The 23912-nt window shown below is 42.3% G+C and overlaps 1 protein-coding gene across 7 annotated transcripts in view; it reads left to right on the top strand.

The window, feature by feature from the left end:
- Positions 1–23912, top strand: part of FAT3 (FAT atypical cadherin 3) — a 669818-nt gene that overhangs the window by 488148 nt on the left and 157758 nt on the right. The gene's annotated exons all lie outside the window — the stretch shown is intronic.

Raw genomic sequence — 23912 nt, 5'->3', positions numbered from 1 at the left:
TGTCCTTTGTTACAGCTGCCTGAATACCCTACTACAGCAGGCAGACTCCAGTTACTGGCCCACTCCTGCCCCTTTCTCCTCATACTGCCCCCTCACAAGCCTACTTGATTTACCGAGGCACTGGGGCAACTACAAACCCAGTATAGGAAGAAAAAAACCTCCACCTAACTGTGGGTTATCTCCACGTTCCACACTCCGTAACTACGATCACAAAGCAGCCCCAAGTGAAAATTCCTCACAGAGAGCTCCCTCACGGCATACATTGGTTTCTACCTGCTTCCCTGCCCTCAGGTACCTAACTTTCTGAGTGCCTGCTTACTCCACTGTCTGCAGTGAGGGTTTCTGGCCCATCTTTCCCAGAAATCCTGTCTCTTAGCTCAGGAACAGACGTGTCCCTTTCGATTTTGCTAAACCACCGTCGTTCTTATGTTTCAAATAATGCCCCAAGAGGGTGTAAGCAGGCTAGTCAGGGGTGGCCTTTGGCACTGCAGCTCCAGTGAAATAAGGAGTACTGGTGGCGGCAGTGATGCTGATGGGTGGTAGTGTGCTGGGGGTAGTGGTCCTGGGGCGGTGGCGATGGTGACGTGATGGCGATCAAGGCGATGGTGATGGTGGTGGTGCGTGTGCGCGTGTACTTGGTGCGGGAACACGTGCAGTTGAGGTGGGAGCAAGGGTTGCCATTCCAATTCCTGCGGGACAGTCCAGGTCGTACCAGCCCTGAAGAACGATCTTACGTGAGATCTTCCCGGAAGTGTGAATTGCGCATATATCAATGTGTTTTCCCAGCTGACCAAAGAGTACATATTGAATGAGACACACACGCATTTTTCAAAGCAAATATTAGTGCTCAGAGGTGGTTTGCTCAACATGGAAATTGCGGGCTAGCCCCACGACTGGTAATTGGGAGGCACAGCATGTATAAGGGTGGGGGTGGAGAGGGGGAAATGTGGCAGGTCTCACGTGCCCCTTCTGAAGAGGCTCAGCCAGTGACAAAATGGAAGCAGGCAAGTCCGGTTTCATCAGAAATTCTGATTTTTCCCAAAACAAAACAAAGAAAAACCCCCAAATCAGATTTATATGTCAAATCTCCCTATACGAAAGTTGACACCTCCATTTTATTTAACACCGTGTAAGGCAATGAGCTCCTGGTTTACAACATTTGATATAAGGGAGGATTTCTTTTCTTACTGCCTCATAATTTGTAATCCTCTCACAATAGAGTAAATAATTCACATATATTGTAGAATGCAGTTTGTGTCTTATCCTCTCTTTGCTCCACATTTTTTTTTTTTCACAACGTGCCCTTTTGAACCCATAGAAATACAAGAAATGAGCCCAGGGCTGTGTCTGAAGAGACCCTGTTGAGGTTGGGAATGACAGCATGTGAGGACTTGGTTAGGATCTCAGTGGAGGGCCACCTTCCCACCCTGTCTTCATCCAAACCGGGGAAGGGAAGCATCGCTTTGGCTCCTTGGATGACACAGAGTCGCGAGGGCATCATGCCTGCTTCGTCCGCCGCCGGCAGTTTTTTCCTTCTTAGCTTCGTTTGTCTGTGTCCCTGGTTAGCCTCCAAGTTAATAATCTGCAGTCACTTTTGTACGCTAGGAGACTCGTCTGGAATGAGTCCTTGATTCTATAAATAGCCACCTCTAATTTATCTGGTTTTGAAAGCTTGGAATTGTTTTGTTTCTCCTCAAATCTGAACACTAATTGGTCGATCAACAGTAAATGAAACCTGTTCCCCTGGACCTGGGAAGGTCTGCCCATCCAGTGGTCCTACCTGGAAATGGAAATGAGCCTGCTTTTTGCTCCCAGCTCGCTGGTGGTGCTGGCGGGCAGATAACTGCTCCAGGCGGGTCACAGCTTGTTGTGCTGGGCCCACAGGCCACCGGGAGCTGGGGCTCTGCTTTTGTTTTCCCTTGTGAATGGTTTCTGAGTGTGATGCTATGCTGCTGCCTCCTTCCTGGGCAAGCACTGATTGGGTCCTGGCAGGGGAGGGGGCAGGAGGGGGGGCAGGGGAGGGGTAGGTGAGGGAAGAGGGGTGGCGGAGAACCTCTAGCCCTGCAGATCTGGTGTCACACAGATCCTTATCCCTTCCTCGCACGGCTCGGAACAATCATGGTGACTCCCCACGTGAATCACACATCCCAGAAGCCCGGGCTGACTTCTCCCCCTAGTGCAGTGATGATAAATTGACCCTCTGCCCTGTACTTCCAAAGCTCCTTTTCGCTCTTTTTCCCTTGTGTTGCTTTCCTAGTTTGTTTTGTGCAGCACACTCTCTGAGCTACAGAATGATCTGTCCAGTCCGATTTCATTTGGGCCCTTCAGAAATCATCCAAGCTTGTGCCTAACGCCAGATGTGTATGACCCAGTTGGGCACGTTAAGTCTGTCTGCGGGAAAATAAAAATATAATGGCGGCAGGTTCAGAACATGAGATTCCAACTCAAGTGCCTCTATTAATAAAACGGAAAAACTACTTTGGCTTGCTTCCTGCTTGCTGCAGACAGCTTTGTTCAAGTGAGCTGTGGTTTCAGGACCTTCCAAATGACTTGCTTCTGTGACAAACCAGGGGCTACCAATCTCATCTATTGTGTGGCAACGTTGTTTTAGCAAAATGCGGAGAGGGTTGTCAGCAGGATGCAGATCACTGTAAGGAAGATAAGTCAGGACAGTCCTGGATGTCAGAACCAAGGAAAATAGGTCGATGTGTTAGGGCAAATACCATCAGTTCCTTTGAAAGTGAGAAAACCTATAATAAATGTGGTTATTTCATCTTCAGGGATGTAGCACTGTATGTATTTTACAATTATTCAACCTGACTTAGAAATAAAATATCTCTTATAAAACAATGCCCTTTGTACTACAAATGTGGATAGAGACAGTTAAAGCATAGGATTTGAAGACAGACCTCACCACTCACTCACCTTTCTTTATCTAGCCTCAGTTTCCTCACCCGTAAAATTGGGATGACGGTGATGATGATGATGCTAATAATAATAATAATAATAATAATAATAAAAAACAGGGGCACCTGGGTGACTCAGTTGGTTAAGCATCCAGTTCTTGATTTTGGCTCAGTTTGTGATCTCATGGTTCATGAAATCAAGACCTACGTCCGGCTCTGTGTTGACAGTGCAGGGCCTACTTGGGATTGTCTCTCTACCTCTCTCTCTGCCCCTCCCCCGAGTCATGCACTCACTTGCTCTCGCTCTCTCTCTCCCTCAAAAATAAATAAACTTAAAATTTTTTTTAATTTTTTTTAACATTTTTATTTATTTTTGAGAGACAGAGAGAGACAAAGCACAAGCAGGGGAGGGCCAGAGAGAGGACGACACAGAACCCAAAGCAGGCTCCAGGCTCCGAGCTGTCAATACAGAGCCCAATGCGGGGCTCAGATCCACAAATCATGAGATCATGAGATCATGACCTGAGCCGAAGTCGGACGTCCAACCGACTGAGCCACCCAGGCACCCCTAAACTTAAAATCTTTAAAAATAATAAACAACAACTTCCTAGGATTTTGTGAGGATTGGCATGTTGCATGTATACTGCGCTTGTCAAGTGTTTAACGTACAGTAGCTCTTATGATTAGAAGCTTAAAATTTTTCCTGGTGATTCCTGAAACAGTCTTCTTGTGGCAGAATCCCGAACACATGCTACACTATGTGAGGCCTTGTATCTTGAATTTGTCTCATGGTTGTTGAATATACTTAAGGTTCTTTAAAGAGACGGCATCTGTAAATGTACCTAGCATAGTTCCTGGTGCATGGTATGCACGTAAAAGAGTATTAACTCCTTCCTTCCTTTTCTGAAGAGGAGCCCAAAGTTTCAGAGCCTTCTGTGTGCCAGTGTCCGTTTAACTGGATCAGGACCAAGTAAGTTGGAACAGCTCATTCTCCTAAGATAGGCTGTATGAGCAGTCAACCGTGGGTCTGGCCCAGCTGTGAAGAAGGTCACTGGGCCTCTCGTCTCCAGGAAGGAGAGTCTCGTTGGCTTTCTGAGTCAGAATCTGAGAGGAAATGAAGGCACCCAAGCTGAGAGCTCTAGCGTTCCTGGAATCCAGGGACTCCATAAAGTAGTTATTCTTGAGATTATCTTGGGACAGATAGCTAATTTCTCTGGTTAGCTGTCTCTAGGCCCACCCGGTCTTCCCACTAACTCCCATGCTTTCTGTGGAATTATAATCCTTTTAAGGCTTTAAATTGTGTTTAGTTGTTAAGAGAGTAAGTGTGTGTTTAATGTTGAAACACACATTGAGATTTTTTTTTCTGCTTTATTCAGATGTCAACACGTCAGCTGTGAGGAAATCGTAAACCGGTCAAGAGTAGTCAGGAGAATACCCGGTGACAGATACCGTAATTCCAGATTTATTGCCCTTAGGCATTTCAAGCTGTGTCCCTTCTGCAGGCCGTCCTCATCTCTCTCAGCAGGCTGCAGGATGAGCTCCCCAGAGATTCCGCGTCATCTACCTGCCTGGCCCTACCTTTGACGAAGGTCCATGGGAGGCTGGAGGGCTAGAGCTGAGGAGAATGCTCTTTGTAGTCCCATCACCTAGAACAATACCCGGGACATCACAGGCACTCTGTGTCTGCATGGTGGTTGAACCTTCAGTTTCAGGCTATAGGTACCCCCCAACCCGGATAATCCACGCCTGCCAGGTTACAGTGATCTGTACTGCCCAGAGTGTTCCTCGGTGAGAGGTTTGCAGGCCTCCTGTGGGGCCAGCTGACATGCGGAAAGGGGAAGGGCCTCACCCCGGGGCCACTTGCCAACCCCGGTGTGCTTGGAGCCTAAAAGCAGTTCCTAAATCACATTTACCTCCCTGAAATCTATCCTCCTCAGTAGGTCGTAAATATATAATTCAGAAGGAAGATCATAGATTTTTCATAAGGCACCCTGTTATAATTCCTGGCATGCCACTGGACACTTTTAAAGACGCTGATAAATCTTAAAATTGGACGTGGGGCTAAGCTCCGTGTTAATGTCTACTTTGCTGCGATGTGATTGAGATACATCCTACTTCTAAGATACTACTTTCCAATAAAATTTTAAAAGTTCAATATTTTTAAAAATGTAGGAGTTCTCATTAATAGCCCTCTTAAGAAGCTTTATGAAGACATGCTGAAGTAGGCAGCGAGGACCCACGGAGCAAGGGCCTTCTGACCAATCGAGCCCTGTGTTCTGAAAAAGCAGAATGTCCTCTTTCTCCACACAGACAGGGTCTTAATTTGTTCTTGTCCTGTTTTTCAATTGAATGCGGTGAGAAAAACTTTTGGTATCCCTTAGCTTACCAAATAAATGACTGTGTTTTTCTCTTCTCGGTGTGGGGAACAGCCTCTTTGCCATTTGAGAATAAGTTTGGGGAAGTTTCACCTTTACATATTCCATCATTACCATCCGAAGGCCTTAGAGCTGTCATTAGGTGCAAGAGAGGTCAGAAGGTCTACAGGTGAATTTAGGGCAACATGACAGCCTTTCCAGCAGAGGGACAGGGCTGCAGCAGATGCTCTGGTGGAATGCGGGAATTAGAGATGCGCTCATTTGGTTTCAGCTAGAGAAGATGATGGGGTTTTTATGTAGCATTTTTACAACAGGAGATGTTCTGTCTCTATCAGCAGTAGCCAGGACATGCTTGTGCCACGTTGGGATGAAGAATTACAAATCTCTCTGTGCGAGGCCGTGACAGACCCATGATGTGTGCTTTGATACATGCACAAAACCATTTACCCATCTTCAAAAATGATGCTTCCAGGAGCAACTTATTTGAAAGTTCCTGTCATATCACAAGGACATCAGTATGTAAGGAAGAATGAACTCAGTGTCCAATGGTTTAAAGCACGTGTATGTACAGCTCAGCGAAAGGAAGAAAATTAGGGTCTCTTTTAAAACTCTTCTTTTAGAAGTTACATAGGGCCTGCAATAGAATTATTAAAATATAGGTATTTCTAATTATACATTGATTAGAAACATGTAACTATGATGTGCTAGAAGCATGTAATGCATAATACATGTTCACTGTAAACCACAGAGGCAGGGAGAGAGGAAGAGAGAGATACAAGCCAGAAGAAAATTTTAACGCTCGTAATTTCCCCATGCAGTGATGATCACTTTTTACATTTTGGGGTGTGAACTTTTAGAACATGTTTTGCATTTATGGATATATAAGACAATACTGCAGAAAATTTGTCAAAAAGATTTAAATAATATTATACATATTATTTGTAACCTTTCTTTTGCATTTTCCAATTTATTATGGGCATTTTTCTTCTTTTATTTATTTTGAGAGAAAGAGAGCAGGGGAGGGGCAGAGAAAGGGAGAGAGAGAGAGAGAGAGAGAGAGCAAGCGCCTGATGTGGGGCTTCAACTCATGAACCATGAGATCATGACCTGAGCCAAAATACAGAGTCACATGCTTAACTAACTGAGCCACTCAGGTGCACCTCTTATGGGCATTTTTCTATATTCCATGTGTTATTATTAATTTCTTTTGTGCTTGTGTGAAATCACATTAAACAGCAGTCTGTGGTTGCTTTCTAGTGACCTTAAGGAAATGGACCACCCATCACTTTTTCTGGAAGACTGCACAGGTACAGCCCAGCCCCTAGCTCCCCTGTTCATACTTCTGTAAGTTGATTTGGTGCCCGCTTACAGACAGGCATTTGCTTACCTCCCTCTGCTTATAGACTAGCTAAAAGAAAAACCCTGTATGTGATCTAATATCATTTAACAGATGTTTTCATACACTTGACCAGACTACACACAAATATGAGCAAAAGTCCTTCCCGTGGCTAGAGTTGTGATATTCTACCTCGTAGCATTCACTTATGGAAGGAAAAATTATACAATGTAAGACAATTTTTACAAAAATATCTCTGAAACACTTGAAGAAAGACTACTGCCTATTAACCCATGTCGTTTAGAAAATTATATCAGAAACCTGATCACAAAACCTAAATATGGAACCTTAGACATCTGAACACCTTACCCACACATGTGATCTGCTTTCCTCTCTTCCACTCTAGATGCATGTTCTACCTTACAATACTTTCTCACTGAAAGCAAAATGGTACCCCGTAAGCAACTTTTCCACAAAAGTGCAGTAAATCCCATAGAAGCATGAAATTTCAGCATTAAATAGTACCTTGGAAAACATTTAATAGACGATGGACTATTTACATCCCAAACTAAAGATCTGGGCAAACATTTGCCAAACGGGGGTACGCAAGCAGCATTCACATTTGGCATAGCTGTCTGCATTGTCAGCTGGTGACAAGTTGTGCCGTAAAAAGAGGGAAAATATCCCAAACAAACTGTAGCCGAGGCTTGACATGTCTCTGAGAGGGCACGTACGCCTTCCCACGTGGAAAAGCAAACTCCCATCAGATGTGCACGCAGACCCAGTAGCAAGAAGGGCCGCCTGCTTACACATACCACATCACTTCCAACTTGGAGCTGTTCGGTAAAAGGGACTCTGGAAAGACTCTGGTGCGCATGCCAAGAGTAAGCCATCTTTGTACTTAGAGACACTCCACGTTCAGATAACCCCAAAACGTGGTTGCTGGTAAGAAAGGGCAGGAAAAATAATATGCTTCAATGAAATATCCCATTCCTAGGATAAGTATGTAAATAAATATGTAACTAATGAATATGCATCTGTTGTGAGACCGTGGATTATAGGGTCCTTAATGACTATTTTTGTTTTCCCCCTTACCCTTAGGTTATACTTATTAGACTCACAGTAAGTACTGGCTGGATTGTATTGGAAAAAAATGTTCTTGCCCCTCCTCTTTGTTGTGGTTACACAGAGGAAGGAGAAAATGAATCTCAACTCAGTTACAGTGAGTTCTTATTCAGGAGGAGCTTTAGTGGGTATATAAGGCCTGTGTCTGGCCATTTCCAGCAGTCTAATATGTAACATTAGACATCTGACAAGTGGCAAGTCTAGTCCAAAAACTGTAAGAGGATGGACCATATATGAGGCTGCCCGCCGGGAAGACAAATGTATCTTGCTCCTCTGTCTACACAGTTCAACTTCATTATGTCATTCACGCTAGTGTCACTTGGCCCCAGAAGGACAGAGGACATTGGACTCTGGTTGCTTCATTAACGATATTATCTGGAGATGCCTACATTTCCAAAGGCCAGACATAGCATACGAGGTTGACATCAGCACTCTGACCCGTTTGCATGGGACCCTGAATGCTGCTTGTTTCACACAGGTGTGCAGGAGTAGGGTCTAAGAGCAGATAAGGAAGGCAAGCCAGTGAAAAGTGCAGCTGTGGGCAGGATAAACAGGCCCAGAGACGGACTCCTAGGATCAGGAATAAAAGGTGAATCTTTGAGAAGGGTGCTGCCCTTGACTGCCACAACGGAGGTTTGAAGCAAGAGTTCAAAACCACAAAGAATTTAAGCAGAGGAAAAGCATTGTCCCCACCGCTTTTCTGTTCTCTCCTTGATTGTCATACATTTCAATGGCATCCAGATGTTCCATTATTTTAGCTACCAACTTGGGAAATTACGTTGTAGTTACTTTCAAAGTTGTCAGAACACTAAACTCAACAATGACAGTTTATAACCCATTTTCTCTAAAGTGCTTAATTTTTTTTTTCTTATAACCCTGATGGGCTGGCATTTAAATAAAGAAAGTCAGGATTCTGAAATTCAATTAGTTTCTGTATATGCAAAGTTATTCTTTGAGCTCATCCACATGTATATTGGTTCTTGCACACACATATTGGGTGTATCGTACTTTGACTCTTCCTCCATTTGGGTCTAGATTCGGTAAAGATAGGAAATTTGCTTCATGCTTTAACTTCGGATAGTTACGCTCTTTAATTTTAGACTAAACTATTTAAATTCTTTTGGTATTCAAATGTATGCATTTTTTTTTCAGAAAAGTGAAGGCTAGTTAAAAAGCGGTATTATTAATTTTGAAAATGCATATTCCCCATTTGAATAAAAAACATACTGGTATGTATATCATATTTTACAACTGATTTATTTAAGATTTCTCAGAAAACTCCATTTGTAATTTCCAGTTGCAAAGGGATGAAGTTCTTCAGTTTAGTGCCTGCAGCATTCTTATGGTAATTTGGAAATTGGGAGACTTGGCCACATTCATAAATGGTAACTGTAGAAAATCGGCCACTTTCAAATCAAACAAAAGCATAGAGGACCTTGCGGATACTTTTGAAAAGAGGAGACTATTTCTAACAAGTCTAGTTACACTGTCTATTCCTGAAGCAGATGAATGAGAGAGTTCTTATAAGAGTATTGCTGTTGCTTTTTTGTATAGACCGCTTGTATTATCCGTCTGCACCGTACTTAGCACCCTGTTGAACTCAATAAATATGCAGTGGTGATAATATTATTGCTCAGAATTCATTTAGCACTTTCACATCTTTTAAGTGTCACAATGTTCTGCCTACTAGGTGCAGGGAATTTTAATTTAATGCTCATTCTGAGGCTCAAAGCTTGGAAGTGTAATGACCCATGTGACATAATCCTCCGTTCCAGCAGGACAGTTTTGGAGCAAAGCCATTGGGTTGTCCAAGGATTCATTACAAAGCAGAGAAATCTTACTTCCCACACTACAGTTCAGGGGCTCGGTGTACTGGCTTTCCCAATCTCTACCTTCCAAGTCATGCACATTGTAATTCTTCAACAGACACACACAAAAAAGAGAAATCGAGAAAATTTACATATAACTTTGACATTAAATAGCTCTGACCTGGGGTGCCTGGGTGGCTCAGTTGGTTGAGCGTCTGACTTCAGCTCAAGTCATCATCTTGTGGTCTGTGAGTTCGAGCCCCACGTCAGGCTCTGTACTGACAGCTTAGAGCCTGGAGCCTGTTTCAGATTCTGTGTCTCCCTCTTTCTCTCTCCTCCCCTGCTCATGCTCTGTCTCTCTCTTCTCAAAAATAAATAAACGTTAAAAAAAAATTTTTTTAATAGCTCTGACCAGCTTCAATCAAGCTGTGCCCATGGTAGAGGTTGAAATCAAAATCAAATGGAACTAGAATGAGTTTGTTTGTTTTTTATGTGTATTTGTTTATTTTGCAAGAGTATACACACATAGGAGCAGGGGAGGGGCAGAGAGAGAGAGAGAGAGAGAGAGAGAGAGAGAGAGAGAATCCTAAGCAGGCTCTGCACTGTCAGCACAGAGCCCAACACAGGGCTCAATTCCACAAACCATGAGCCAAAATCAAGAGTCAGACACTTAACCAACTGAACCACCCAGGAGCCCCTGGAATGAGTTTTTTTTTTTTAATTTTTTAATGTTTATTTATTTTTCAGAGAGAGAGAGAGAGCATGAGTGAGAGAGGGGCATAGAGAGAGGGAGACATAGAATCCAAAGCAGGCTCCAGGCTCCAAGCTGTCAGCACAGAGCCCAAAGTGGGGCTCAAACTCACAGACCACAAGATCATGACCTGAGCCAAAGTCGGACGCTCAACCGGCTGCACCACCCAGGCACCCCATGAAATAAGTTTATTTTTTATCAGGACAACCAAGTTTGCCTAATTCAACTGTTATGAGACTTTTGACAATCTGACAGTTTTCACCTATTTTTTCCAATTAAATTGCATTTCCTTTTGGCTTAATACAAACTATCCACAAATAGTTTTGGTACCAATAATGTCCTTGATACCTGACACAGTACTTGGTATCTAATAGGCATCGTGGAACTCTTTAGTTGAATGAATCAATGAATCAATGAATCAATCAATCAATCATCCATATGGGGAAATTCCCAACTGTTCTAGAAACCCTGGTCTTGGTTATTGTATTGCTTCTTTGAAAAGAGAAAACTGTCAGGGTTTCCTGACAAAATCCTTAACTTTTTCTTGTATCTCATTTGAGGCTAATAGGACAACTAGCCTACTTTTTAGAAATCTAATTTAGCAATAAATATAATAAAATTCTCTGAGAATATCTAAGTTGATATTAAATCTATGTAAATTATCATTTGTGAAAATACACAAACATTTTGTGTGAGATTTGTTTAACAGCCCACGGTCAATGCAATAAATAAATAACTATGGACGCATATGTGTGCCTATGTACACACACATGTGAGTACTTACAACACATAAAACATAGTAATGACACTCAAGGTTACCCAAAAGCAGTTGGGAACACCAGAATAGCACAGTGAAGCAGTAATTAACTGTAGGGCAATACATAATAAAATTACATGCCTAATTGTGAGAGACAACCTATATGTCCAATAAGAGTTAAGGGTGGGCTGTATCAGGGAGGACTTATCTGGAAAGACGAGAGACTTGACCTGGGCTTTGGATAAGAGGAGGAGCAATGTAAAAGAAGAGAACACGCATGATTCAAGTGCAGACCTAGAGAGAGATGCACATGGCACCCTTGGCCGACTGTGATAGAGCAGCCTAACTGCCAAGGGAAGTAAGATCTGGAGAGGAGTGGGGGTCGGGGGAGACTGAGGTTATAGTTTGGGCTAGGAACATGAAGTGCAGAGAAATGAAAGGTTTTTCAGCAGAGTGTTGACATGATGTAAATCTCCTATACAAAGATCATTTATCTGGTGAAAGAGGTCTTTGGAATAACAAAGAGACTAGGATCAGACCAGCCAACTGGGAGGCAGATCCAGATGTAAGGGAACTACAGGTACCGGTGTATACAGGTGATACTATCCAGTCACAGGAGGGGTTATCTGTAAGAGAAGAGACATGGGAACATGGGCAAAGCTTGGGGACTGGATGGGAGACTTAAGGAAGGAACAAGGGTAGTCATTTTCCACAGGTGTCAAAAGCTGGTATTTAGTTGTGGGCCTGTAGAGATACCGTAAGTGTGGTTGGCTTCATCTGGTTTCTTCTCCCTTCAAGTAAAGTGACATCACGCCAGCCGCTACTTACTTATTTAGCTGCTTCTCATTCACCATCAGAATATGACCTCAGGGTTGATCTACGCTTGTGCAAAAAAGAAGCCTTCCGTAAGCATTATAATTGTCTTCTTTTTTATTGCAAGTTTACACGATTTTAGCTTTACTCATTTCTGTAAGATTCTTGACTCTGCCTGCTGTGACCACTCTGGCAACTGCAGTGTTTCTAGCACAGATGAGTTTGACTTAGGGTCCATGTGTTATAATTTTCTTCTTCACTGCATGTGTACTTGGGACTTGACCCTGAGGTAGAGACAATTCACTCGCCACAGCCACTCTGTCTGATGAACCCATCATCCCAACTGAATCGCAGTCCTGTAGAGATGGAATCTAAAGAGAGATTCATTGAGGGGAGGGAAGGGCGGGAAGTTTCCCTTTTATAACTCTAGGAGTGGTCTAACAGAGAAGAGAAGCCAGTGATACATTTGCATAGCTGGAAGAAGCCCTTTGTTATCAATTGGAAAGAGCCTGGGTGTAAGTTCAGGCTGGCCAGGGTCTGAACCAAGATTCCTGCCATCTATTTGCTGAATGACCTGGAACAAATTCATATTCTATGACAGTTTCTGTATCCTCGGCTGTAAAGTAAGGGATAATAGCAGCCACCTCATCGGCTTGTGGTAAGTGCTATGTAAAAAGCGTATGTAGACGGAATAGCAGAATGCCTTGCATATAGGAATATATCAACTATTATTAGTTTCCTTCTTCTTTAAGGCAAAATCCCTGCCTGTTTCATTGTCCCTCACACCTAGCACAGTCCTAGCATAGTCAATAAGCATTTTTGCTCAGCGGATGCAAAAGCAGAAGGGCATTTTGAGAACTACACAGAGCAGCAACATCCATAGTCAAATACACTTATTTGCCTTCCAATGAGGAAACCCGATGCCACACTTCAGCTAACATGCATCCCTATAATTGTGGGCGTACGCATCGCGCTTCTAAAGGTGAGCCGTCTTATCCCATCTCACAAGTCTGTCAGGACGTTCATGATGACTCACCCTCCTACAGATCGGGGGGCTAATTATGTTATTAGAATGTCAGAATTATCTGCAATGGCTCTGTCACCCACCTAACAAGAGAACTAAGTTGATACTGCTGTGTTCAAAACGACTATAAAAAATGTGAGTGATGTATGAGATGATGTATGAACATATATGGAAGATTTTTTTCAAAATGTTTTATGACAGACTTTTTTTTTCTTTTATCCCTGTGCCTTAGCTATTATATTGTTCTTCACTTAAAATTGGGTTCAGTTCACTTCTACAATAATTCCTTCAGTGCCAAGGATAGATGGGTTCTGTGCTCTGTGTGATAGGGACAGAAGGTGAATAGGACTTGGCCCATTGGGACCGCTGGCTCTCACTTCTTATACGGTAGAGGAGCCGTTTCTCAGGACACAGTTGGCAATCATAATATTCATCCAAAGATTTTTTACTCACATTATAATGAAGGGGGTAAACTAGGCAGTGCAAAAATGGATTCAGCCTGATAGTCACGGTGGATTGTAAAAATGGCCACAAATGTTGGCAGTCCCTCTTTATCAAGAGGTGGAGACTTGGCTTGGTGACTTTTGCCGGGACCAAAAGCATCCAGCAGAAGTGATGTGAAGTTTCTGAGCCTAGTCCCAAGAGACTTTGCTTCTGTTCTTACTGTTTGTGTATGCTGAGACTTTGCCCTATTTTCATGATGTGATCACTCCTCGAGGCAAGATGGACCTTCCATCCAAACTTTGGTTTGAATGCCAACTCGCGATGCCACGCACGCACCAAGATAGTATGAAAGGGCTTACTACTCGAGTATTGCACTGCCTGGAGGCAGAAGGTTGAAGTGCCAAGCTGGTTCAAAAATGGCTTGAGAAAGTAGGGAAAGGAGACTGGTTCGGCGTTATATGGTGGTTGGGCCTGGGTTGAGGTCTTCTGCCCTGGCTAGACAAACAGGATTTGAACTTCTTACACGCACCAAAGGTAGGAGTACCTGAGCTTTCTTATCAGCTTGCCTAGAGGGGAAGACAGTGTGGTGGGGCCTGCAGGCTGTCAGCAGTCAAACTGAAAAATGCAATCAAGTTCTTTATTACTCTTTATTGCAGGTGTCTTCATAGCCCTTCTCACCTGAAGTTATCTTGTTTTATCTTATTTTTATTTATTTAAAGAGAGAGACAAAGTGCATGCAAGCAGGGAGAGGCAGATAGAAAGAGAGAGAGAGTGAGAGAAAGAGAGAATCCCAAGCAGGCTCCCAACTGTGGAGCCCTATGCGGGGCTCAAACTCACAAGCTGTGCAATCATGACATGAGCCGAAATCAAGAGTCAGATGCTTAATTAACCGACTGAGCCACCCAGGAGCCCCTGAAATTATCTTTTTTTTCTAATTTATTTTTATTATTCATATGTGTACCCTCTACAGAGTATAAACTGAGTAATGGCTGGAACCAAGTCTATATTTTTCTCCACTGAATCTTACAGCCTCTGGATTAGTGCTGGATAACATAGTAGATGCTCATTAAATACTTGTGTCTGAATGAACTTCTATAAGTGAACATTACTTTCTCTGTATCCAGTCTTGATGCCCAGGGGCTTATTAAAGAACAGTTGCATGGCAGGTGATTCTAATATTCTTAAGTTTGAATGTCCTGCTCTGCATCTCTTGTAAGCTGATACCCCAAAGGAATGGTTGAGAAATACCAGCCTTGGGTTCTTCTCTATGCTTTGAGCTATATCCTTATATGGAATCAGATTGCCAGAACACCATATACCTGGATCCGGTAGCTCCAGCTTCCCATGGAACTATGTGTACAGCATTATGTTTTTTGGTTTTTATTATTGTTATATTACACAGCCATGTCCACCTGTCACTGGATATTTTGTAAAAGTGCCCTCCAAGTTATTTACCATCTCCTAGAAAAGACCCTTGCAGCAGAATCTCACAGATTAGAGTTGGGGCTAAGGGGCTTCTCCTCTATTCCATGAGGAAGTTGGCCTTATTTTATAATGTTTATTTTATTTTTGAGAGAGAGCAAGCATGAGCAGAGGAGGGGCAGAGAGAGAGAGACAGAGGATCTAAAGCAGGCTCTGTGCTGTGAATGCAGAGCCCGATGCAGGGCTCCAACTCACAAACCGTGAGATCATGACCTGGGCCTAAATCAAGAGTTGGCTGCTTAACTGACTGGGCCACACAGGCCCATCTAATGGCCATCCAATATAAAACTCACTGCTATGCTAAGTGGTAATAGCTTCCCTTAACCTAGATGTATGCCTTCATATTATCATCCCTACCACACTCACACCCCCAGCTCTTGTCATTGTACTTTTCTTTCATTATATACACATTATATACATATATACGTATATATATACACACATATACATATACATACACATATATACACATATATATATGTTTATGTGTGTGTGTGTATGTGTATGTGTATATATATATATATATATATATATATATATATATATATATAAAGTAAATGGATGCTTTCTCCAGAGACATATTGTAAAAAAGCCCAAGGAAGACTTTCCTATCCTTTGCCCTTCCCCTGTTTAAGGGAAAGCTGGTGCCTGGGGAAAAGCTGAGAACAATGCTGTTAGGTGACTTCATCAGAGAAAGAAGTGTTATTCACCCTTAAGTCTGCCGTAGCAAGTTTTCAAGTGGTCAATAAATATTTGTTACATTACTCTCCCTTGAGGTTTTTTCCATACCATGGGGGCTTAATTAATGTCATTTAGGGCCAGAATGTATAGAATTTATGGATCTAGAATTTAAAATACATCCATGTTCCAGAGATATTTCAGCGCTATCTTTTGAGAACAATAGAGGTTGATTTTCTCTTTTGAGTGTTTTTCATTTATTTTTGAGAGAGAGAGAGAGAGAGAGAAAGAGAGAGAGAGACAGCGAGCACGAGTGGGGGAAGGGCAGAGAGAGAGGACAGAGGAGCCTAAGCAGGCTTTGTACTGACAGCAGAGAGCCTGATGTGGGGCTCGAACTCAACAAACCGCGAGATCATGACTTGAGCCAAAGTCGGACGCTCAGCCGACTGAGCCACCCAGATACCCCCCCACTTTGTTTTTAATGTTTTTTTTTTAAAGAGAAGTTAATTTTCATCTGTATCCTCTCACTACTTAACATAGTGCCTGACTTTTAGGTCCCTAAAAACTTCTGGAGTCATTATCTGTTGACCTTCAGGAGTACTTTAATATCTCTGAAACTATGGGATTGGTTCTCTTCTTGGTGGTACATGGAAAATGACATAAGAACTCACTGCGAATGTAGTTGTTTTAACCTATGATTTAAAATGTGTTAAGGGGCGCCTGGGTGGCGCAGTCGGTTAAGCGTCCGACTTCAGCCAGGTCACGATCTCGCGGTCCGTGAGTTCGAGCCCCGCGTCGGGCTCTGGGCTGATGGCTCGGAGCCTGGAGCCTGTTTCCGATTCTGTGTCTCCCTTTCTCTCTGACCCTCCCCGGCTTGTGCTCTGTCTCTTAATCTCTTTCTCTCAAAAATGAATAAGCATTTTTATTTATTTATTTATTTTTTTAAAAGCCTAGAAAGGGGGCGCCTGGGTGGCGCAGTCGGTTGGGCGTCCGACTTCAGCCAGGTCACGATCTCGCGGTCCGTGAGTTCGAGCCCCGCGTCGGGCTCTGGGCTGATGGCTCGGAGCCTGGAGCCTGTTTCCGATTCTGTGTCTCCTTCTCTCTCTGCCCCTCCCCCATTCATGCTCTGTCTCTCTCTGTCCCAAAAATAAATAAACGTTGAAAAAAAAAATTTTATAAAATGTGTTAAAATGGAGCACCTCGGTGGCTCAGTCAGTTAAGCATCCAACTTCAACTCAGGTCATGATCTCACGGTTTGTGGGTTCAAGCCCTACTTCAAGGTCTGTGCTGACTGCTCAGAGCCTGGAGCCTGCTTCAGATTTTGTGTCTCCTTCTTTCTCTGCCCCTCCCCTGCTTGCACTGTGTGTGTCCCTCTCTCTCTCTCATAAATAAATAAACCTTTTAAAAAAAACTTTAAATGTGTTAAAATGCAATCCAGTTGACCTTTTCTTTAGGAAACAGGTGGGTACCCATACAGTGAGCTATTGAGAGAGTTTCCATAAAATGAATCTATTGGCCTGATTTTTCATTCCATATAGTGGGAGCTATGTTTTCTTTTGAGATGTTGGGACTGTGAAGCATTTATGAAGAAGGACTTGCAGTTTGGCAGGGGTGCAGCCTGGGGTGGGGGGAACAGAAGTGTTCCCCGACACTTTGAGAATCTGCAGCACATCCCCTGCTCTGCTCCTGTGTCCCGTTTTCTTCATCCCCATTTCTAGAGTCCACACCCCAGCTTCTGGACCTTAACTCCTCTCTACCTTAACAGCAACTTGAAGCGTCTTGATAGCCATCTAAATTTGCTTAATTTCGTTTTGTAGTCAGTAGAAATGAATTATTATTAAACTATACTGGGGCTTCAAATTTGAAATCTGCTAAATAACCTCTTTTTCGAGAGACAGAAAGAGAGCGTGTCCGGATGCGCAGGGGGAAGGGCAGAGGGAGAGAGGAGTCTTGAGCAGGCTCCTTGCTCAGAGCAGAGCCATGCCGGAGGCTCTTTCCTACGACCCTGAGATCATGGCCTGTGCTGAAATCAAGAGTGAGATGCTCAACTCACTGAGACATCCAGGTGCCCCAAAACAAGTTTTCTAAGGCAAATACTACTTAATCTCAGCATTTGTTATCCTCTTAGGATTTCTGGGTGAGAGTCCAGGATTCTCAATGCCATGGGATTGCTTCGTAACAAGACAGCATGTGTGTTGCAACATGGGCTAATTGGGCTAATGCAGGAAATATGTTATTATCAATGAAATAGGATGTTCAAGTATCTTATCAGGTACTGATGACAGAAAAATAGGAAACAAAAAGCTAAGTCTTTTTGTGGGGGATGAAAATATTCAAAATTAGATTTTGGTGATTGCACAACTCTGTAAATATACTAAAAACCATTTAATTGCACTGCTGAAACAAGGGAACTCAATGGCATACAAATTCTATCTCGATTTCTATCTGATTTTTTAAAAAAACTGTATTCTGCTAAAGGAATAAAACAGTGTTTTAATTTATATTTACTTATAAAGTCATCAGTGATCCCAATAAACCTTCAGTTGAAACAACTAGTAATTGTAACATTAGAGGTATAAACATCAACTGCCTAAGGAACTTTCTTAAAGTTGTGGCTTGTCTTTGGCTGTGGCCGCATCTCATGACATACAAATACTTCACCCTTGATGTTCATGCCAAAGGCAGGTGTTTACCGAGAGCCATTGTGATAGGAGCTGCTCCTTGTATAAAATGTAAAGCACCATTGCATCAGTTGACCTATTTCCCTGTAACAAAACTTAGTGGCTTAAAACAAGAACCAACTTATTTGGCTCACAATGTTTTGCTTTTTGTTTTTGTTTTTGTTTTCTTTTTCCAATGCTCACCAACTGGGCCACCCAGGGACCCCCTGGCAGTGTTATTTTTAAGATTAACAATGGGAAACAAAAAGCACCCCTATCAAATGTCCTCAGATATTGAAAAATTAAGTTTTCGTTAATTAAAAGCAAAATCCACATGTCTCCCAAACAGCATCTATTTTACACACCCCATTCATTATCCAAACTTGACATAAAACATTAAGAAATAGAAAACAAAAACAATGCTTAGAGTAGCCCATATTCCTCAGGGCGCCTGGGTGGCTCAGAGAGTTAAGCATCAGACTCTTTTAATTTTTTTTTATTGTTTATTTATTTTTGAGAGAGAGACAGAGCACGAGTAGGAGAGGGGCAGAGAGAGAGCAGGAGACACAGAATCTGAAGCAGGCTCCAGGCTCGGAGCTGTCAGCACAGAGCCCTCTGAGGGGCTCCAACTCGGAAACAGCAAGACAATGACCTAGGCCGAAGTTGGACACTTAACCAACTGAACTACCCAGGCACCCTGAACATCAGACTCTTGACTTTGGCTCAGGTCATGATCTCACAGTTTGTGAGTTTGAGCCCCACATCGGGCTCTGTCAGGGCAGAGCCTGCTGGGAATTCTCTCTCCCCTCTCTTTCTGCCTCTACCCCACTCATGCTCCCTCTCTCTCTCAAAATAAATAAACAAAACATTTTTTATTAAGATGATTTGCCCTTGAGTGTTATTAAAATACAGTCATAATATTACACATGTATTAAATTTTGGATTAATCACCCCACTGGAAGTGGCAGCAATAACAGCAGCTATTGCTAAAATTGTTCACATAATGCTTTTGAGTTTTGCCACAGATTTATCTAACAAAATTTCTTTGTTCTCCTAAATTGCACATCATTAAAGGGGAGCCTAAAACTACAGGAGCAGGGCGAACTCAAGATGGGATTAAAATTATGCTGTGTTTAGTACCCATTGGGCTTTTGAGGATTGACTCCATTATGATTTGTGTTCTGATTACGGTCATTTGCCAGCTAGAACTCTTCTCACAGCAATGGGAAGAGTTAAGGAGTAATTCCAAAGCATTCACATGAATATAACAAGAAACATAAGTCAGGAATGGGAAATAACACCCTAAGCCCTATTGACTCATGTCAGGAAAGAAATTAATAAAATCCACAGTCTTGGGTAAGCTGCCCATCAAAAGGAAAATCAGCAGCAGGAAATTGTCAAATATGATCTCACAACCTTTATTAAAGATAGGAAACCATCATCCCACTGCCAATTGTCCCTAAGAGAGGACAGTCTATAGGTTGAGAGCAGAATGCCCAGGTTTGGGCAGAAAAACCACTCAATTCCACAAACATTTGACATTAGCTACGTCAAACCTAAAGACCTGTGTCCATAGCCATTGACATTTTCTATACTCAACTCTGAAAATCCTCTTCAGGTTCAAGCTTGAGTCTCCGAAAAATCCATCCTCTAACTGCTTGTAGCGTTCAGTTTGATTTCCTGTCCCTAGGCATCCATTTTCGTTAAACACAGCTCCCACTGTGATGGTGTTAAATTAAATGCCTGCTTCCAAGCTCTCTGATAAAGGAAGATAAAAAACAAAAAGTACCTTCTTATTTTAGAAGTGTTTTGTGGGGCAGCGGGGCTGGTGGTGACTGGGTGCTCAGTTACTTGAGACATGGACCCTTGATTGCCGCTCATCATGACCCCAGGGTTGTGGGATCGAGCCCTGCATCAGGCTCTATGCTGAGCATGGAGTCTGCTTAAGATTCTCTCTCTCTCTCTCTCTCTCTCTCTCTCTCTCTTTCTCTCTCCCCCAGTCTGCCCCTCTCCCCCACTAGTGTTCTCTGTCTCTAAAATAAATATGAACAAAGGAAAAAAGAAGTGTTTTTTAAGTGATTCTATAGCTATAGAAGTCTTGTATCTTAAAAAGTATCTTAAAGGCCACTTTCTGTGTGTAATTTTACCTCAGATATAGTTGTGATGTTTCTAATAAAAGCATTAGGCAAGTTGCTTAGAAGTATCTTAGGTTAGGATTATCAGATGCTTTTATTTTTTCTTCAAAACAGAGATTGCTTTTCTATGCTGTAATCTTCAGGTTAATAGATTTATAGAGAGACTCCGTTTCAACATTTCTGTCTCCTGAGCCATGAGTGCAACAGTGACAAAAGCCTTGCCAGGGTACCACACTGAAGATATGTGCTATCCCTCCATTATCCCACTACAAGCAGACATTTTTTTTTTAATTTTAAAAATTTCTATTTAAAAATTTGTAATTAATTACCAAAATAACTGGTATCTAGAGCTTTCACTCACTTCACCAAATTTACTAAAATGCTCGCTATAAAGTTTACAGAACTTCACATTGGACGGAATTGTTATAACAGCTTTGACAATTTCTAAGAAGTTCTAGTTCAGAGAGTCTCTTTTCTGTATCCAGCATTTTAAGGATAATTTACCTTCCCAAAACCTAGGGGTTACAGGCTGTTTGATTTCCTTATCAATGTGCTTAGTCTTCAGAAACATACGCTATAGTCAACAACCACAATTTCAAGGTAACTTCCCATATATTTGTCCTATTTAGGAATTTGCTGAGGAAAGATCCAGAACAACCATATCAATAGGAAATGGTGACATTTTGATTACCCATTGTTAGAAATGCAAATCTTTAGCTGATTTACCCTTTGAATAATTTGTAAAAGAATAATAAAGTGCCTAATTTGAAATATTTTTAATGACAGAGGAAGGAAGACACTCAGATGCCCAGAACAACCTCTTGACACATGATATGATCAAATTTAACAAGTGAGTTGCCAGAAGCACCAAATTAGGGCCGATAAGTCATTCCGGTTGAGAATATAAGAATCGTTAAACTCTGAAATAATAGAAAATGACATTCAAAAACAACTAAAGAAATCTAGAATGTCTAAAGCCATTTCATCTCAAATGAGAAGCTCATTTGTTATTATCTAGCAACCGGGGTATATAATAAATGGGATATGTCAACTTGGTAACAGTGGGTAGACAAGATTCAACATGAAAAGTAAAAAGTGCCCAATGCAATAGAAAGGAAATAAGGATGGGATTGCTCAAAATATCAGGACACTATCAAATGTATCTTAATATTAAATCTATTCAGTAGAAGTCTAAATCACTCTGGTTCTTAACTCTCAGTGAAATGAACATTCACTAAAATGCTGCTCAAGGCAAAATGTTAAAAACAGTCATCTCATCAAATAAACGTTACACAATTATTTATCTAGAGTTGTAATAAGTACTTTTTAAAAAATAAACAGTGTGGTGTGAAATGAGAGGGTTATTTATAGAAGAGGCCCTCATAACTAGAACTTTTTTTTTTTTTTTTTTTTTTTTTGAGAGAGAGAGATAGAGGACGAGTGGAGAGAGGCAAAGAGACAATCCCAAGCAGGCTCTGTGCTATTGGCATGGAGCCTGACTTGGGACTCGATCTCATGAACCGTGAGATCATGACCTGAGCCAAAGCCAAGTTGGTCACTTAATCGACTGAGCCCCAGTCACCCCACTAGAACTTTGTATGTTCAATTGGTTTGCAATTGGAAATTCTGTAAAATAGGAAATGAGGTCTCTGCCTGCTGAAACAGACCAGAAGCCAGGAGTCCAGTGTCATCGCCACACCAAGTGTTACAGGTGGCAGGTTGGGCAGGGGCAGGCACAGACCAACGGCCAAGAGGGCACTGACAGAGGACCAAGGGTGGCCTTCTTTAAAGTCTCTAGTGTTCACCTTGTGCAGGAGCCCTTTCTGGTTTTCTCACATGCCCGAGAGATAATCTTTCCACAAAGTGACACCCTAGACATCCCACATGTACCCCACCTGTGGCTCCTAGCTTCTCTCTGCCTGCCACTTGCTGTTCTGTGACCACTTGCCAACCCCCCACCCCTGATCCTATTATCCTACTTCCCTTTTCTTGTCCTCTTGATTTTTATCCCTGTTCTCTATCACCTGCCACACTTCTTTGGGTTTTTAGCCTTTGAGAAAATTTGCTGGCCAGTCACAACATTGTTATGCCTCTATAGGGGAGGACCGAACCCCTAAAATTCATTAGATATTAGCCTTTGGGTCTCTGACACTTTTAAGGGAGCATCTTCATGTTACTACAGTGTTCTAGAGCTTTTATCCCCAGGTAATCTTTTCTAGAAATGTAAGGATTGTCAGAGTGTAGATTTGAGGACACCAACGTTTGACCTTAATTAATACTAGAAGACAGATTATCTGTATTATTAAAAGGCGTCTTGAATATTTAGGGTTTGTTAGGAGAAAAGATAAATGAAAAACCAGAGAGAAAATCATGTATACAATGTGAATAAGACATATCTATATCTATATCTATATCTATGTCTATATGCATATCTATATATACTCTGTAAATAGCTATGTTAAAAAAAAAAACTCCTGATCAAAGTCATCGAGAGGAAAATTATTTTTTTTTTAATTTTTTTTTTCAACGTTTATTTATTTTTGGGACAGAGAGAGACAGAGCATGAACGGGGGAGGGGCAGAGAGAGAGGGAGACACAGAATCGGAAACAGGCTCCAGGCTCTGAGCCATCAGCCCAGAGCCTGACGCGGGGCTCGAACTCCCGGACCGTGAGATCGTGACCTGGCTGAAGTCGGACGCTTAACCGACTGCGCCACCCAGGCGCCCCGAGAGGAAAATTATTTTTATTGAATATGGAAATATGTATGAGAAAACTAATTGATGGCTTGCTTTCCGGTTGTTCTCAAGCATAGAAATATTTCCAAAGCATGGCGTAGATCACTGGTTCTCAACTAGGGTCAGTTTTGTCCCCAGGAGACATTTGAGAATGTCTACATTTTTCGGTTGTCATCAGATTAAAGGGTGGGGGGGCTCTGGAGAGGATGGCTATCTAGTGGTTAGAGGCTGAAAATGATGCTTAAACAACCCCAAATGCACAGAATAACCCCCCAACAACAAAGAATTATGTGAGCTCAGATGTCAATACTGCCCATGTTACAAAATGCAGGCATAGGTAAGGACGGCTGGGTGGGTCAGCCAGTTGAGCGTCCGACTCTTGATTTTGGCTCAGGTCATGATCTCACAGTCATGGGATCAAGCCCTGCATCAGGCTCTTTGTTGAGCGTGGAGTCTGCTTAGGATCCTCTCTTTTCTCCCTCTGCCCCACCCACACTCTTGCGCACATGCACTCTCTTTCTGTCAAAATAAAAAAACAAACTTTAAAAAAAAATAGAAAAAATTGCAGGCATAGGTCAACAGCACCCTTCTTTCATCTCTATCTTGTAGATAGTCCCAGCTTTTTTCTCACTGAGGGGCACAGAGATATGCAGGCTTTACAGCATGTACATTTAAACCAGGAGGTCCAGCATTATTTCCAGTGACCCAGTTTCACTCTTACTTCTTGGTAACCTTCACAAGGCAAATGGCTTTCATATCATCTCAAATCTAGGGTAATGAAAGCAGCTTGCTCTCTCTCGTGGCTCAAGGATTTCTATGAACCCTTAGCTTCAATCTTCTGGGAGAAAAAAAAAAGGATTACGGACTGTAAGAGGACCCTCAA

The sequence above is a fragment of the Felis catus genome, chromosome D1 (genome assembly GCF_018350175.1).
Source record: "Felis catus isolate Fca126 chromosome D1, F.catus_Fca126_mat1.0, whole genome shotgun sequence".
Classification (NCBI taxonomy): domain Eukaryota; kingdom Metazoa; phylum Chordata; class Mammalia; order Carnivora; family Felidae; genus Felis; species Felis catus.
The sequence above is the reverse complement of the archived record's forward strand: the minus strand, read 5'-3'. Positions and strand labels throughout refer to the sequence as shown.